Source organism: Scylla paramamosain, chromosome 27 (assembly GCF_035594125.1).
Source record: "Scylla paramamosain isolate STU-SP2022 chromosome 27, ASM3559412v1, whole genome shotgun sequence".
Classification (NCBI taxonomy): Eukaryota; Metazoa; Arthropoda; class Malacostraca; order Decapoda; family Portunidae; genus Scylla; species Scylla paramamosain.
The window spans coordinates 9681554-9694328 of NC_087177.1; the positions used below are offsets into that span (position 1 = coordinate 9681554).

At 41.0% G+C, this 12775-nt stretch overlaps 1 protein-coding gene and 3 long non-coding RNA genes across 15 annotated transcripts in view; 2 read left to right on the forward strand and 2 right to left on the reverse strand.

Annotated features, from left to right (window-relative positions):
* On the forward strand, positions 1–9354 carry LOC135114174 (uncharacterized). 10 transcript variants are annotated; one of them, XR_010275386.1, is made up of 9 exons: positions 1–15; positions 1531–1629; positions 4226–4311; positions 5284–5407; positions 5886–6127; positions 7374–7479; positions 7746–7920; positions 8269–8428; positions 8999–9354. It is a non-coding gene; the product is annotated as an uncharacterized LOC135114174 (long non-coding RNA). The 10 variants fall into 10 exon arrangements; XR_010275387.1 differs by lacking the exons at positions 1–15; positions 1531–1629 and adding an exon at positions 1731–1745; XR_010275385.1 differs by lacking the exons at positions 1–15; positions 1531–1629 and adding an exon at positions 3049–3063.
* The window catches only part of LOC135114189 (uncharacterized), a 12464-nt gene continuing 7323 nt past the window's right edge, over positions 7635–12775 (reverse strand). Inside the window, exon 2 of the long non-coding RNA XR_010275427.1 lies at positions 7635–8080. This is a non-coding gene — a long non-coding RNA (uncharacterized LOC135114189). The remainder of the gene's footprint in view (positions 8081–12775) is intronic.
* LOC135114177 (uncharacterized) lies at positions 9813–12214 on the reverse strand. 2 transcript variants are annotated; one of them, XR_010275405.1, is made up of 5 exons: positions 12077–12214; positions 11245–11433; positions 11005–11166; positions 10654–10858; positions 9813–10257 (listed from the first exon to the last, which is right to left on the reverse strand). It is a non-coding gene; the product is annotated as an uncharacterized LOC135114177 (long non-coding RNA). The 2 variants fall into 2 exon arrangements; XR_010275404.1 differs by having other exon boundaries at positions 9813–10858.
* Positions 12223–12775, forward strand: part of LOC135114159 (major facilitator superfamily domain-containing protein 10-like) — a 20118-nt gene continuing 19565 nt past the window's right edge. Inside the window, exon 1 of one of the 2 annotated variants that reach the window (XM_064029918.1) lies at positions 12223–12364. The gene's annotated coding sequence lies outside the window, so the exon portion shown is untranslated. The remainder of the gene's footprint in view (positions 12365–12775) is intronic. The other variant, XM_064029917.1, reaches the window with a different exon arrangement.

Here is a 12775-nt window from a genome sequence, read left to right on the forward strand (position 1 = left end):
GGCCCTGGAAAGCCGGTGAGTAGTGAGATAATACTATGAATATCCACTTAATCAATGCAGCATGTTTTCAGGGCAGAACGGAATGGCAGGAGAGATGTAGAGAGGTTATTCATTTCCTCACATAATTTGAGGCATTGCTCCGTACCTCCACTACTTGTTGAAGTGACACGGGTTTTCATGGGTGTTTCTTTATGGTCCCAGTGATTGACAAGATTTTTTTTTCTCCCTCACACACACACACACACACACACACTTACATTCACTCAGCCTGTCTGTTTTTTGGTTACTTATAAATTCTCTCTCTCTCTCTCTCTCTCTCTCTCTCTCTCTCTCTCTCTCTCTCTCTCTCTCTCTCTCTCTCTCTCTCTCTCTCTGTTAGTTAGATAGTTGGTGATATGCTTCGTAAAATGAGGAGAGAGAGAGAGAGAGAGAGAGAGAGAGAGAGAGAGAGAGAGAGAGAGAGAGAGAGAGAGAGAGAAGGTAAATAATACAATGAAAGATGAAATAATGAATGAACGAATAAATGAAAGATACACACACACACACACACACACACACACACACACACACGAGGACAGACAGGCAAAATACGTAGCAAGTCAGAGAGAGAGAGAGAGAGAGAGAGAGAGAGAGAGAGAGAGAGAGAGAGAGAGAGAGAGAGAGAGAGAGAGAACGACGACGAGAGAAAAAAAAAACAATAAAGAAAGAAAAAATAGCCTAAATGTTTACGTTCGTGAGAGAAAACGGAGGTCAGCTTTTTATTTTTATGGGAGACTTATGTGAATTGAAATACGCTCAGTTATTTGTACATCAGTGCTTCCCAGACTTCTCCAGCACGTGTTCCCTTTGAGTAGCACCAAACCCACCACAACCCACACATTGGTAAGCCTTCTAAGTACATACTAGTTTACATTGGCGCAGATATATTAAAAATATTAATCACAAAAGACTAATTAAAAACATATATTCAGTACATGCACGTAAGCTCTCCTTGACACAGAGAAAGGCTGGTAATTCTCTGTTGTTCATTAGCTACAGTATGGGAGCCTCTGTTATACTTCGATATCTCTGTGAAGTATTGTTTTTTTAACGTCAAATGGTAAATACTTAATAATGATAAGCTGAAATATAACACAGTATTAAGCCAAGCCTTCAATTCACACAAGCTTTTCAATTATTTCACATTACGCCACACAAGGGACGAGACATTGCAGTGCAACGCCCGCCAGGACCAGTTTGAATTTGGCGCTTCAATCAGTAATGTCTAGATACTTTGACAATTACAGTTATAATGGCCTGAGATTTATTTTTACGCGCTTATAATTTTTTACATTTAATTTTCTATTAGTTTAGTATAATATAAAAGAAGTTGGTGCTTGTTATTGAAAGGTAAAAGTGTCTTGTGGATAGTTTTGCTTGCGTATTGTGCGGAGCAGGCTGGGAGGGACGACACAGTACCAGACGTCAGACACAAGGCACTATGTTTAAAGGGTGCCATAAACTGCTGCTTTATTTAACGTATTTTCGCAGAACAAGACAGTGACAGGGGCCGTGGTGGCTGCCTGCGTGTGCTGGTGCAAGCTTGGTGCCTGCCGGGAGGTGCCTGCAGTGCCACCAAGGCTAATATTGGTAAGAAACCCGCCCACCACTTGTCCAGCCAGGTAATTTGCACAGTCTGATGTAATAGGCGGTAACTATGATAGTGTTGTTACATGTCACCCACAACAACAACACAGGGCTGTCAGGTCAGTGGTTAACCTTACTGTTTATTTATTGTTAAGCCTCGTATTTCATGTTTTTGCACCTCGTTAGGAATATATTGATGTGACTCAGCATTCCACGGTGCCACAAGCGCTCCAAGCCTCCACCACAAAACTCTTACTAATTAACCATGACAGGAATTATAAAGACGTAAAAAAAATAAACTTTACTAATGTTATCAGCTGAGGTGGAGGCAGCCTTCCCCATTTGTCCGCCAATATCTGCTTCATTTCTCACTTATTGTAAGCCTAACACGTCACTAAGTGGAGCCCCATGACTAGGCTTTCATATCCGCTAGCTAGATATATCCGCCATTGCCTCATTTAGTTACGATGGAAAAATAACAGGCAAAATAGCGGCCGTTCTCTCCACTGTCAAGGGCCGCCATGATGCCTGGCTACCTCTGCCAACCTGATTCATCCTGTGGGTTTCAAAATTTTTTTGGTATTTTTCTTAACTTCTTTATTCTGCTCGTATAGCATGTTTTTATGGTTTATAAAAATAATTATTTGCTTTAGAAGTGTTTTCGTTGCTTGTGTTGAGTTGTGTTCAATTTTGTGTTGCTTTATGAAAATGTGGGGAGTTTTTTTGGCAGTATTTTGACAAACTTGTTTTTTTATTTCACGCTCTAATTACGTCTTTTGTGTTTCTAAAAATTGCTTATGATTTTAAAAATGTTTTTTCGTTCCTGTTGAGAGAAATAAGTGGACTTTAAAAATGGTTTATAGTCCTGTTAAAAGTTGTTATTACTACACTTTTTATGTTATTGTCTCTCTATTTCAGCTTGTAACTAACTTTTCATTGCTTGAAAAAATAGTTCGTATGTTTTAAAGTGTTTTATCTTGTTGTTGAGTGAAAATGGGTGGAATTTTCAGTGGTTTTTAATCGTATTTAGGTTCCAACACTTGTTTTTTACACAATTTCGGTTTTATTTGTTTACTTCTTGTTCCAGGTAACTCTTGATGGTGTAAGATGATAGTTCAGATTTTTTAAAAATTTTTACGTTCCTGAAAATTCAAATGTGGGGGACTTTTCAATGATTTAAATGGGGCCGAATATTTCAACACTTTTTCCATATTTCATTTGGATATTTTTTAAATACTACTCAGGCTGGAGCTGTTTTAATATTGTGAATATTAGTTTAAGTATTTGTCAAGTCAGAATATATAAGGCATTCCAGCCTAGCTCCATTTTTTCGAGGGGTCAATTTCGAAATGAAATCCGTTACGGTACGTAAAATTGCCGTGACGTCACGGCCGCCATCATGGACCCGGGACCTTGATCGGCTCCGCTGTCTCCTCGGTAATATTTATCGTATTTTGCAGTGTTTTCCTGGTGTTTCCACGTCTTTCTAGACTCAGACGTGTAGATAAGAGTAGAATGAGTAAGAAAATAAGAGAAATAGAGGAGGAAGATGAAGGGAGAAGGAATAGAGGAGGTGGTAAAACAGAAAAATGCTAAGAAAACAATATTTAGGTTAATTTTCCCTGCTGCCCTGTCTGTCTTTGTAGTATTTGTCTTCCTTGACAGTGCTTTCAGTGTATTTGGCGTGTTTAGGGGGTGTTGGAGTGTGTCTGGAGGTGTTTAGGGGGTGTTGGAGTGTGTGTTTTAGGGATTTGGTGATGTTTGAGTCAATATTTAGCGTTCCTGGTGTGTTTTGGGGTGTCTTAGGCTTGTTTAGGAGTGTTTTAAGTGTGCTTTGGACTGTTTTCAATGTTTTGAGATGTTTCAAGTGTATTTTGGGATGTTATGGATGAGTTTGGGTGTGTTTTGTGTGGATACGGGTGAGTTGTGTCTACGTTTGTGGGTATTTTTGGGTATTTTAGGTCAGTCTGGGTGTGTTTTGGGGTGTTTTAAGTGTGTTTTGGGCCGTTTTCAGTGTTTTGCGATGTTTTAAGTGTGTTTTGGGATGTTATGGATGAGTTTGAGTGTGTTTTGGGTAGGTACGGTGTGTTTTGGATGCGTTTTAAGTCAATTTAGGTGAGTTTTGGAGTATTTTAAGTGTGTTTGGGGATATTTTGGTGCACTTTCGATGTGTTTAGGGTGTTTTTTGTGCGTTTAGGAATGTTCTGGATATGTTTAAGGTGTTTTAGTGTGGTTGGAGTTGCTTTTGAGGTGTTTTGGTTATGTTATAGGCATGTTGCAGATAAGTACTGGGTCTTTGAGGGTAGAAGTGGTGTGCTGGAGGTAAAATAAAAGGTTCTGGAGTGTTTAAGGGGGGACTGTGATAGTAGAAGCGTGTCAGGGGTGTTATAGCGTGTGTTGTGATGTATGAAGCTTCTAGATGCACGTGTGTGGGATGTCTGGGTCTGTACGAGGTGTTGTGGTGTTGGAGTCCTAGCAGGGGAAGGTACTGGAGGTTGTAGTGATGGGTAGAGGGTAAAAACAGAGGTACACTTTAGGTTAGGTAAGGTTAAGTGTTCATTGGTGTTGATTCAGTAATACGATCTTTTTTTCTTTTAAGATACAAATGTAGAGGGACGAAATAGGGAAGCAGGAAGACCACCACCACCACCACCATCACCACCAGCAGTGTGGAAGAAAGTTTAGGCAAGCGAAGAAAGTTGGAAAATTAATAATTAAACGCTTGCTGTCTTTTATTATCTTGAGTATAAAATGGTTATATGACAATCTCTCTCTCTCTCTCTCTCTCTCTCTCTCTCTCTCTCTCTCTCTCTCTCTCTCTCTCTCTCTCTCTCTCTCTCTCTCTCTCTCTCTCTCTCTCTCAGCTTTGTATTAGTTACCCGTTGACAGAAGTGACAGCCGCGTTTTCTCTTGTCAGATGTAAACAAAGCGGTAATTTCCTTCTAGCTGGTGATAAAACTCTTTCTCGCTCTTCCTCACTCTCCCACGTCACGGAAGCAGTGTGTGTGTGTGTGTGAAGAAGAAAATGTTATATTATATCTACGTGTTTAAAAGTTTCCTTCATTTAAGTCCAAAGAGGCTGGCTGGCTGATGCTAAGGAAGGAAGAAAGGGGTGGTGTTTAGGGGTCTGGGATGGAAAGCGAGTGATGTGTTTTGTAGCCTTCAGATAAAAAATATTAACAAAGTTTACACAGTGGGAAAATTTTGGTGGTGAGAGAGAAAATGACTAAAATATTACCTCAAATTTAACCTAACGTGGTGGAGCTTCACACTCCTCAGCTGACCCTAATCAAACCAAGCCTAACCCAAAGAAGCCTACCCTAACTTGTGTCTGGTGCTTCCTCCTCCCCAAGACTGGCTATCTCGTGTCTTAATCCCAAGCTGGCCTAACCAAACTTTACCTAACCTAACCTAAGCAATTCTAACCTAGCCAAACCTTACCTAAGCAAGCCTAACCTAGCCAAGCCTTACCTAACCTAACCTAGCCAAACCTTACCTAAGCAAGCCTAACCTAGCCAAGCCTTACCTAACCTAACCTAACCTAACCTAACCTAAAGAAACCTATCCAAACCTAACATAACCTAGCCTAACCAAACCTAACCTAACCTACATCCTCTTCCCACGGCCCCACTTAACCAAACCTAATGTAACTTTCAGAGCAACGGCAACCCTCTGATCCGGCAAGCAAGTTGGCGGCAGCGATGGCGGTGGCGGCGGCAGTGGTGGTGAGGTGGACGGCAGGGACAGAGGGGCAGTACAGGCTGCGGACATCAAGGAGAAGGTGAGCAGGGTGTTGTGTTGGTGTGTGTTGGTGTGTGTTGCTAAGCTGAGATGCAATATTTGTCACTCAACACTCGTGCAACACTGCCTCCATGCACAAGTGTGTCGGGAAAATGATTTAAAGTCGTAAAAATGTTCTTGTTTTACTTTATTTATTTATTTATTTATTTTGTTTTATTTTTTGTATATATAGGAGGGACACTGGTCAAAGGGAACTAAGTACAATAAGAAAAAAATACTGAGAAAAAATAAAAGATAAAAAAGACCTCACTTAACCTAACCTAACCTAACATAAGCTAACTTAACGTAACATAACTTAGCCTAACCTCTTTTAACCTAACATAACTTAACCTAACTTAACTTAACCTAACCTAACCTAACCTCACTTAACCTAACCTCACTTAACCTAACCTCACTTAACCTAACATAACCTAACCTCACTTAACCTAACGTAACCTAACCTAACCTAACACCCACAGAGGAACGCACGGACAAGCAAGGTGTTATTCGGCAGTCTGATCCTGGACCTGCTAGGCTTGAAGGTGGTGCTGCCCGTGTCTTCTGCTCTCCTCGACTGTTACTCCAAGCACAACACCAGCGGCTTGTATTCCTCTCAGCTCTCCTGTGTGACTTATTCGCGGCCTCGGCTGTCTACGCACGCACTCTCACTGTGGCTAACATAATATTCTTTGCTGTCTTCTTCCAGGAATCGCTGCCTGAGGTGTGTGTGTGTGTGTGTGTGTGTGTGTCTCTCATTTATTTTTTTTATTATGTATATTTTTTTTGTTTTTGTATAATTTTTGCTTATTTTTTTTTTCCTTTCATTTTTTCTTTCTTTGCTTATTTTGTAATTTGTTTGTATTTCCTTGTGTCTCTGAATGTTGTTAAAGAGAGGTGCATTGTGAGTAAAGCATCATTTTCTCTTTCCTTTCCTCATTTCTTTACTTTTTCCTCTTATTCCTTCCTTTCTGTCATCCTTTCTATTCATTACAAACCCTTTCTCTCATTTTCCTTACCATAAACCATCAAAACATCTTAACAATCTCATTTAAATCACTTTTCTTTTCATTATCATCTGTTTGTTTACATTCTCTTGCTTTCTTTCACTTATTAATTCATTACACTCCTGTTTGTGTGTTTAGGAATGTTTTGAGATATTTTGGGGTGTTTTGGAGGTGTTTTGGGGTGTTTTTTCAAGTGTTTTGAGGTAAATTGTCTGTTTTTGGGTATATTTGTCTGTTTTTGTCTGTTTTTTGGGTATTATTGGGGTTTTGGAGGTGTTTTGGGGGTGTTTTTGCATGTGTTTTGAGGTAAATTGTCTTTTTTGGGTATTTTTTGGGTTTTGGAGATGTTTTGGGGGTGTTTTTGCAAGTGTTTTGAGGTAAATTGTCTTTTTTGGGTATTATTGGGGTTTTGGAGGTGTTTTTTCAAGTGTTTTGAGGTAAATTGTCTTTTTTTGGGTATTATTGGGGTTTTGGAGGTGTTTTGGGGATGTTTTTTCAAGTGTTTTGAGGTAAATTGTCTGTTTTTGGATGTTTAATGGTGTTTTTGGAGTGTTTTGCAAGTTTTTGAGGTAAATAGTGTGTTTTGGGGTGTTTAATGGTGTTTTGAGAGTGTTTTGCAAGTGTTTTGAGGTAAATAGTGTGTTTTGGGGTGTTTAATTTTGTTTTGGGAGTGTTTTGCAAGTGTTTTGAGGTAAATAGTTTGTTTTGGGGTGTTTAATGGTGTCTTGGTGGTGTTTCAGGGTTATATAGGGGTGTTTGGGGGTGATCTAGGGTAAGTAGTGTTATCAAGGCTGTAGTGGAAGTTACTGTGGGTTTTCAAAGGGTGTTTCCATGGTGATTCACTTGTATTTTATCCCTTGTACAGTAAAACTCCCTTTCCCTGAGTTGGCAACACTGTTTGTTTACGTTCGCTGTTGTCTCGTCGTGTGTGAGTCAGATTTGTGTCTTGTTCTTCCACTGCAGGGCAGAAGGAGGAGGGACATCGGTGCCAGTTTGACCGAGGCTTGGGAGGTGATCAATCCTAGGGCTCTGTTCTCCGTCAGCTGTGTCAAGGGCCTGGGCAGAGAAGGTGTGTGTGTGTGTGTTTGTATGTTCAGTATTGTGTGTTTGTTCGTGTTTGTAGTATTGTGTGTGTGTGTGTGTGTGTGTGTGTGTGTGTGTGTGTGTGTGTGTGTGTGTGTGTGTGTACTAGCAAATATTCCCTTATGTTTACTCCTGAAACACAAACACACACACACACACACACACACACACACACACACACACACACACACACACACACACACACACACACACACACACACACACCCTGAGTCTGTCCAGAATATCCACCAGGCACCGAGAGGCTCTGGAGAAGTTTGGAAGGGGACTACTGCATCATCCGCGTCTCAGAAACATGCTGCCGCCCGATGCGCCTCGCCCGGTCCGTGCCACCAGACACCACAACAGAATAACGCCCCTGAAGGCGCCGCGCACGGACCGGTACAGACTCAGTGCGATTCCCACCATGGTGCGAGCCATCAATCAATATTATTTCCCTCCTAGATTAGACTTACCTTTAGGATTAATGTTAAGTTTTTCCCCATCCCCTATGTACATTTTCAGTTTGTCAACTGCCTAAATAATAAACCGTTTATTATTATTATTATTATTATTATTATTATTACCACCTCCTGTTCCTCCTCCTCCTCCTCTCCCTTCATTCATACACACACACACACACACACACTACCTCCCGTTCCTCCTCCTCCTCCTCTCCCTTCATTCATAAACATCTGTCTTTCTCTCTCTCTGTAGAACGCATGAAATTAATACAATTTAGCCGAGTTTACTTCCTCTACCTGTTCCTGTATTCCAGCCTGGAGTTAACGCTGATCTTCGCGACCCACCACAAGCATAGTTACGACTCGTTGGCGCAGGACCGCAAGTTTTCCTTCCTGGGCCTGGTCATGGCAGTTACACAGAGAGGGTTTATGCGAAGTGTTAAGACTGGAACTGAAAAAGCAACTGCCAATTAGGTATGGTGTGTTCTGGGGTGTGTGTGTGTGTGTGTGTGTGTGTGTGTGTGTGTGTGTGTGTGTTGGAGAGGGTTTGTGTGTGTGTGTGGCCGGGAAAGGGTTGCCTGTGTGTGTGTTTTCAAGGGTGTTTTCATGGTTCGAGTTTAACAGGGTGTAGTGGAAGTTACTGAGGTTTTCAAGGGTGTTTTTCATGGTTCTTGTTTAACAGGGTGTAGTGGAAGTTACTGGGGTTTTCAAGGGTGTTTTCATGGTTTTTGTTTAACAGGGTGTAGTGGAAGTTACTAGGATTTTCAAGGGTGTTTTCATGGTTCTAGTCTAACAGGCTGTAGTGCAAGTTACTGGGGTTTTCAAGGATGTTTTCATGGTTCTAGTTTAATGGGCTGTAGTGGAAGTTACTGAGTTTTACAAAGTATATTTTCAAATCTATATTTTTACTGTGTAGAATTACAATATAAAACAACAGGATTTATCAGTAACAGTTTAAGTAACAATTAGTTTAAGATCATATTATTTTCTTTTCCTTGCATTTAATCATTGTATGCCTGTATCTAATTCATGTTGGTTTCACAGGCACACACCTACATTGTGATGCAGCTCCTTGGAGGTGGAGAGCTGGCTGCCTCAGAGGATCAGGAAACACGAGAGGTTCACAGAGGCTCGCCTCGGGCTTCGGTCGTCGTGAGGAACCTGGTGTCAGCAGTTCACTACGTGCACAGGAAAAGCATCAGTGTTCACGGAGACCTAAAGCCAGACAGGGGTGAAAAGGGTTGGTGTTGAGGATAGACAGAAAAGAAAAGAAAGGAAAGGTAAAAAAAGGAAGTTTTTTTGCATTGATTTTCCATCTGCTTATTTTAAAGAATTTATTGCATGGAATATTATTGATCTCCATCATTTGTATGGCCTTTATAATAAAAAGTATGAATTTATTCCATTCAGATATTATCCTTCTCCGAGGCCATTCTAATCTAAACATCTTTTCACGGAATCTCTTGTTCAAGGATTCTTCTGAAGATTCAGTTATTAAGATTGTGGATTTTGGGTTTGCACATTTGATGCCTGACAAGGAAAAGGATGGCAGCACGAAGACACCGTGCTTCACTGTTCACTATGCAGCGCCAGAAGTGTTGCTGCAAGCTGTGCAGAAGGGAGCAAATGGTACCGCTTGAACATTCATGCACTGGTTGAGTATCTTGTGTGTAATTTTATGATGAAAGGTTTTTAATGCAGGGACAGTTGTTTATAGGCATTTTTACATTATTTTTAGTGTACAACCATCCAAAAGGCATTTAGCTCAGTGTTACTGCAACAACCACACAGTACTGAATGTAGGGTTTCCTGTTTCATTAGAGATTTCTCTGCAGTGGTGTTTTCAATACAAGGAGTGTTTTCTATAGTTATTTTCTTTATTTTGAGGGCTTGCTATAATATCCTGCACAACTCTAAAAATACATCAAATTAACCTCCCACCAAAGCACAATACAGACACTTCCATTGGCTGTAACATTACTGCTAATACTGCAACATTCTTCCTGAGGGGAACCACACACATTAACAATAATAACACATGTTACAAAAAACTACACCAAACATATTAAGCTCAACATTTTTGTATAATAATTTTTAGAAACATGAATGACCAAAAATGGTTCTAGGATAAAAGAGGAAAAAAATGACAGAACACTACAGCATAACAGTACAAATGGCAGGTGTGTCTCTTTTCTCTTATTCCTTATTTGCAAGGATTAAAGCTGTTACCTTAGAGATCACAAGAAGTGGGACGGTACAGTTTGCTAAGCTGCCGGTACACGTAGGATGGTGCAGTACCTCGACTGAAATAAAAGAGATTTAAATGGTCAGCAGCCATTATTTAAAGCTAAGTGCAAGATAAACAGGGTACAGTAAAATCCCTCTTATCCGGCATCAACGGGACCGCCGACTGATCTGATGGTACTGATCTGATAGTATCTAGCTCCACATGAGACAACAACAGGTTGAGGTTTGAGAAAGGACCATCCAACACTCAACACGAGGAATGTATATCCACCTACACGAAATAAACATGTGGAAAAGGAATGTATCAAAAACTGGAATCAAGAATTTCTGTGAGAATAAAATGGTATGTACTTTTGTGATACCTTCCCTGTTCAATTTGCAACAGTAAATATGTTTCAAATACTGCCCCACTGAAAGAGGTATCAGGATAATGACTAACAAATAAAACTTACTGAAACAGAATAAAACTTTGGTGGTGAGGCAAGAGAGGCTGCACCAACAAAGGTCTCAATGCCTCCGTTGGTCACCACCGTCTCGGTGCCAACGATGACCTTTGATGACCTTGTTGACACGTGACATGATGGGGAACACTGCAGAGTCTTGAATTAATGTTGTCTCAATTCCAGCAGTACATAAAGCTTTTGCCACTGGGTGACCCTGCACAAGTAAAAGATGTATTGAGAACATAAGAACATAATAAAATAAAGGAAGCTGCAAGAAGCCATCACCCCTACATGTGGCAGTCCCTGTGTTATGTATTGTGCACATCAGACACGATGACGTGAAAGAGACGCATAAAACACCTTGCATCATATTTAGGGGCACGTTCGGCAACAATAACGTGGAATTTCCTTTGTGTGGCTGCCTTGGTCAGGAAGGCCAAGACCAGTGGACACATTGCACACGTCACAATGACCTCATCATTGTGAATCTTGCTTACACCTTGGGCAGCTATCAATTCTTGGCTGAAATAAAAGGAATCAATATAATACTGGTAACAAACAATGTCAATGTCCCAAATGTCAGTGTAATCTTTACTCTACCTTTGTTCAACCTCAGCTTTCTGTTCACCAATGGCCTCAAGTACTCTGTCCTGCAGCTCTGGAATAACCTCCGTGCATTTTGGGAGATCTCCACATGCAGGGTGAGTCTACTAGCATGGACTGTGAGAGGCTTGGGTACTCCACACCTTGCTTCTCTCCACGTGGTGTGTTGTGTTCGTCAATTACTATCTGCGTGAAGAAGAAAAATAACTTAAATAAATAAATGAGATACACACACACACACACACACACGAGGGCAGACAGGCAAAATACGTAGAGAGAGAGAGAGAGAGAGAGAGAGAGAGAGAGAGAGAGAGAGAGAGAGGCTGTACTTAAGCAATTATATCTTTCCATACCACACACACACACACACACACACGCACACGAACGTTTCCCTAAGGGCTCTCCTTGACACACAGAGAAAGGCTGGTAATTCTCTGTTGATCATTAGCTACAGTATGGAAGCCTCTGTTATACTTGGATATCTCTGTGAAGTATTGTTGTTTTTTAACGTCAAATGGTAAATACTTAATAATGATAAGCTGAGATATAACACAGTATTAAGCCAAGCCTTCAATTCACACAAGTTTTTCAATGATTTCACATTACGCCACACAAGGGACGAGACATTGCAGCGTAAGCCCCGCCAGGACCAGTTTGAATTTAGCGCTTCAATCAGTAACGTCTAGATACTTTGACAATTACAGTTATAATGGCCTGAGATTTATTTTTACACGCTTATAATTCTTTATATTTAATTTTCTATTAGTTTAGTACAATATAAAAGAAGTTGGTGCTTGTTATTTAAAGCTAAAAGTGTTTGGGTGCGTACTGTGCGGAGCAGGCTGGGAGGGATGACACAGTACCAGACGCCAGACACGCCAGACGGAAAGGCATTGTGTTCAAAGGGTGCCATAAACTGCTGCTTTATTTAATGTGGGACGACACAGCACCGGACGTCAACAGCAAGGCACTCTGTTCCAAGGGTGCCATAAACTGCTGCGTTATTTAATGTATTTTCGCAGAACAAGACAGTGACAGGGGCGTGGCTTCCTGGATGTGCTGGTTCAAGCTTGGTGCCTGCCGGGAGGTGCCTACAGGGCCACCAAGGCTAATATTGGTAAGAAACTCGCCCACCACTTGTCCAGCCAGGTAATTTGCACAGTCTGATGTAATAGGCGGTACGTGTCACCCACAACAACACAGGGCTGTCAGGTCAGTGGTTAATCTTACTGTTTATTTATTGTTAAGCCTCGTATTTCATGTTTTTGCACCTCGTTAAGAATATATTGATGTGACTCAGCATTCCACGGTGCCACAAGCGCTCCAAGCCTCCACCACAAAACTCTTACTAATTAACCATGACAGGAATTATAAAGACGTCAAAAAAATACACTTAACTAATGTTATCAGCCGAGGTGGAGGCAGCCTTCCCCATTTGTCCGCCAATATCTGCTTCATTTCTCACTTATTGTAAGCCTAACACGTCACTAAGTGGAGCCACATAACTAGGCTTTCATATCCGCTAGCT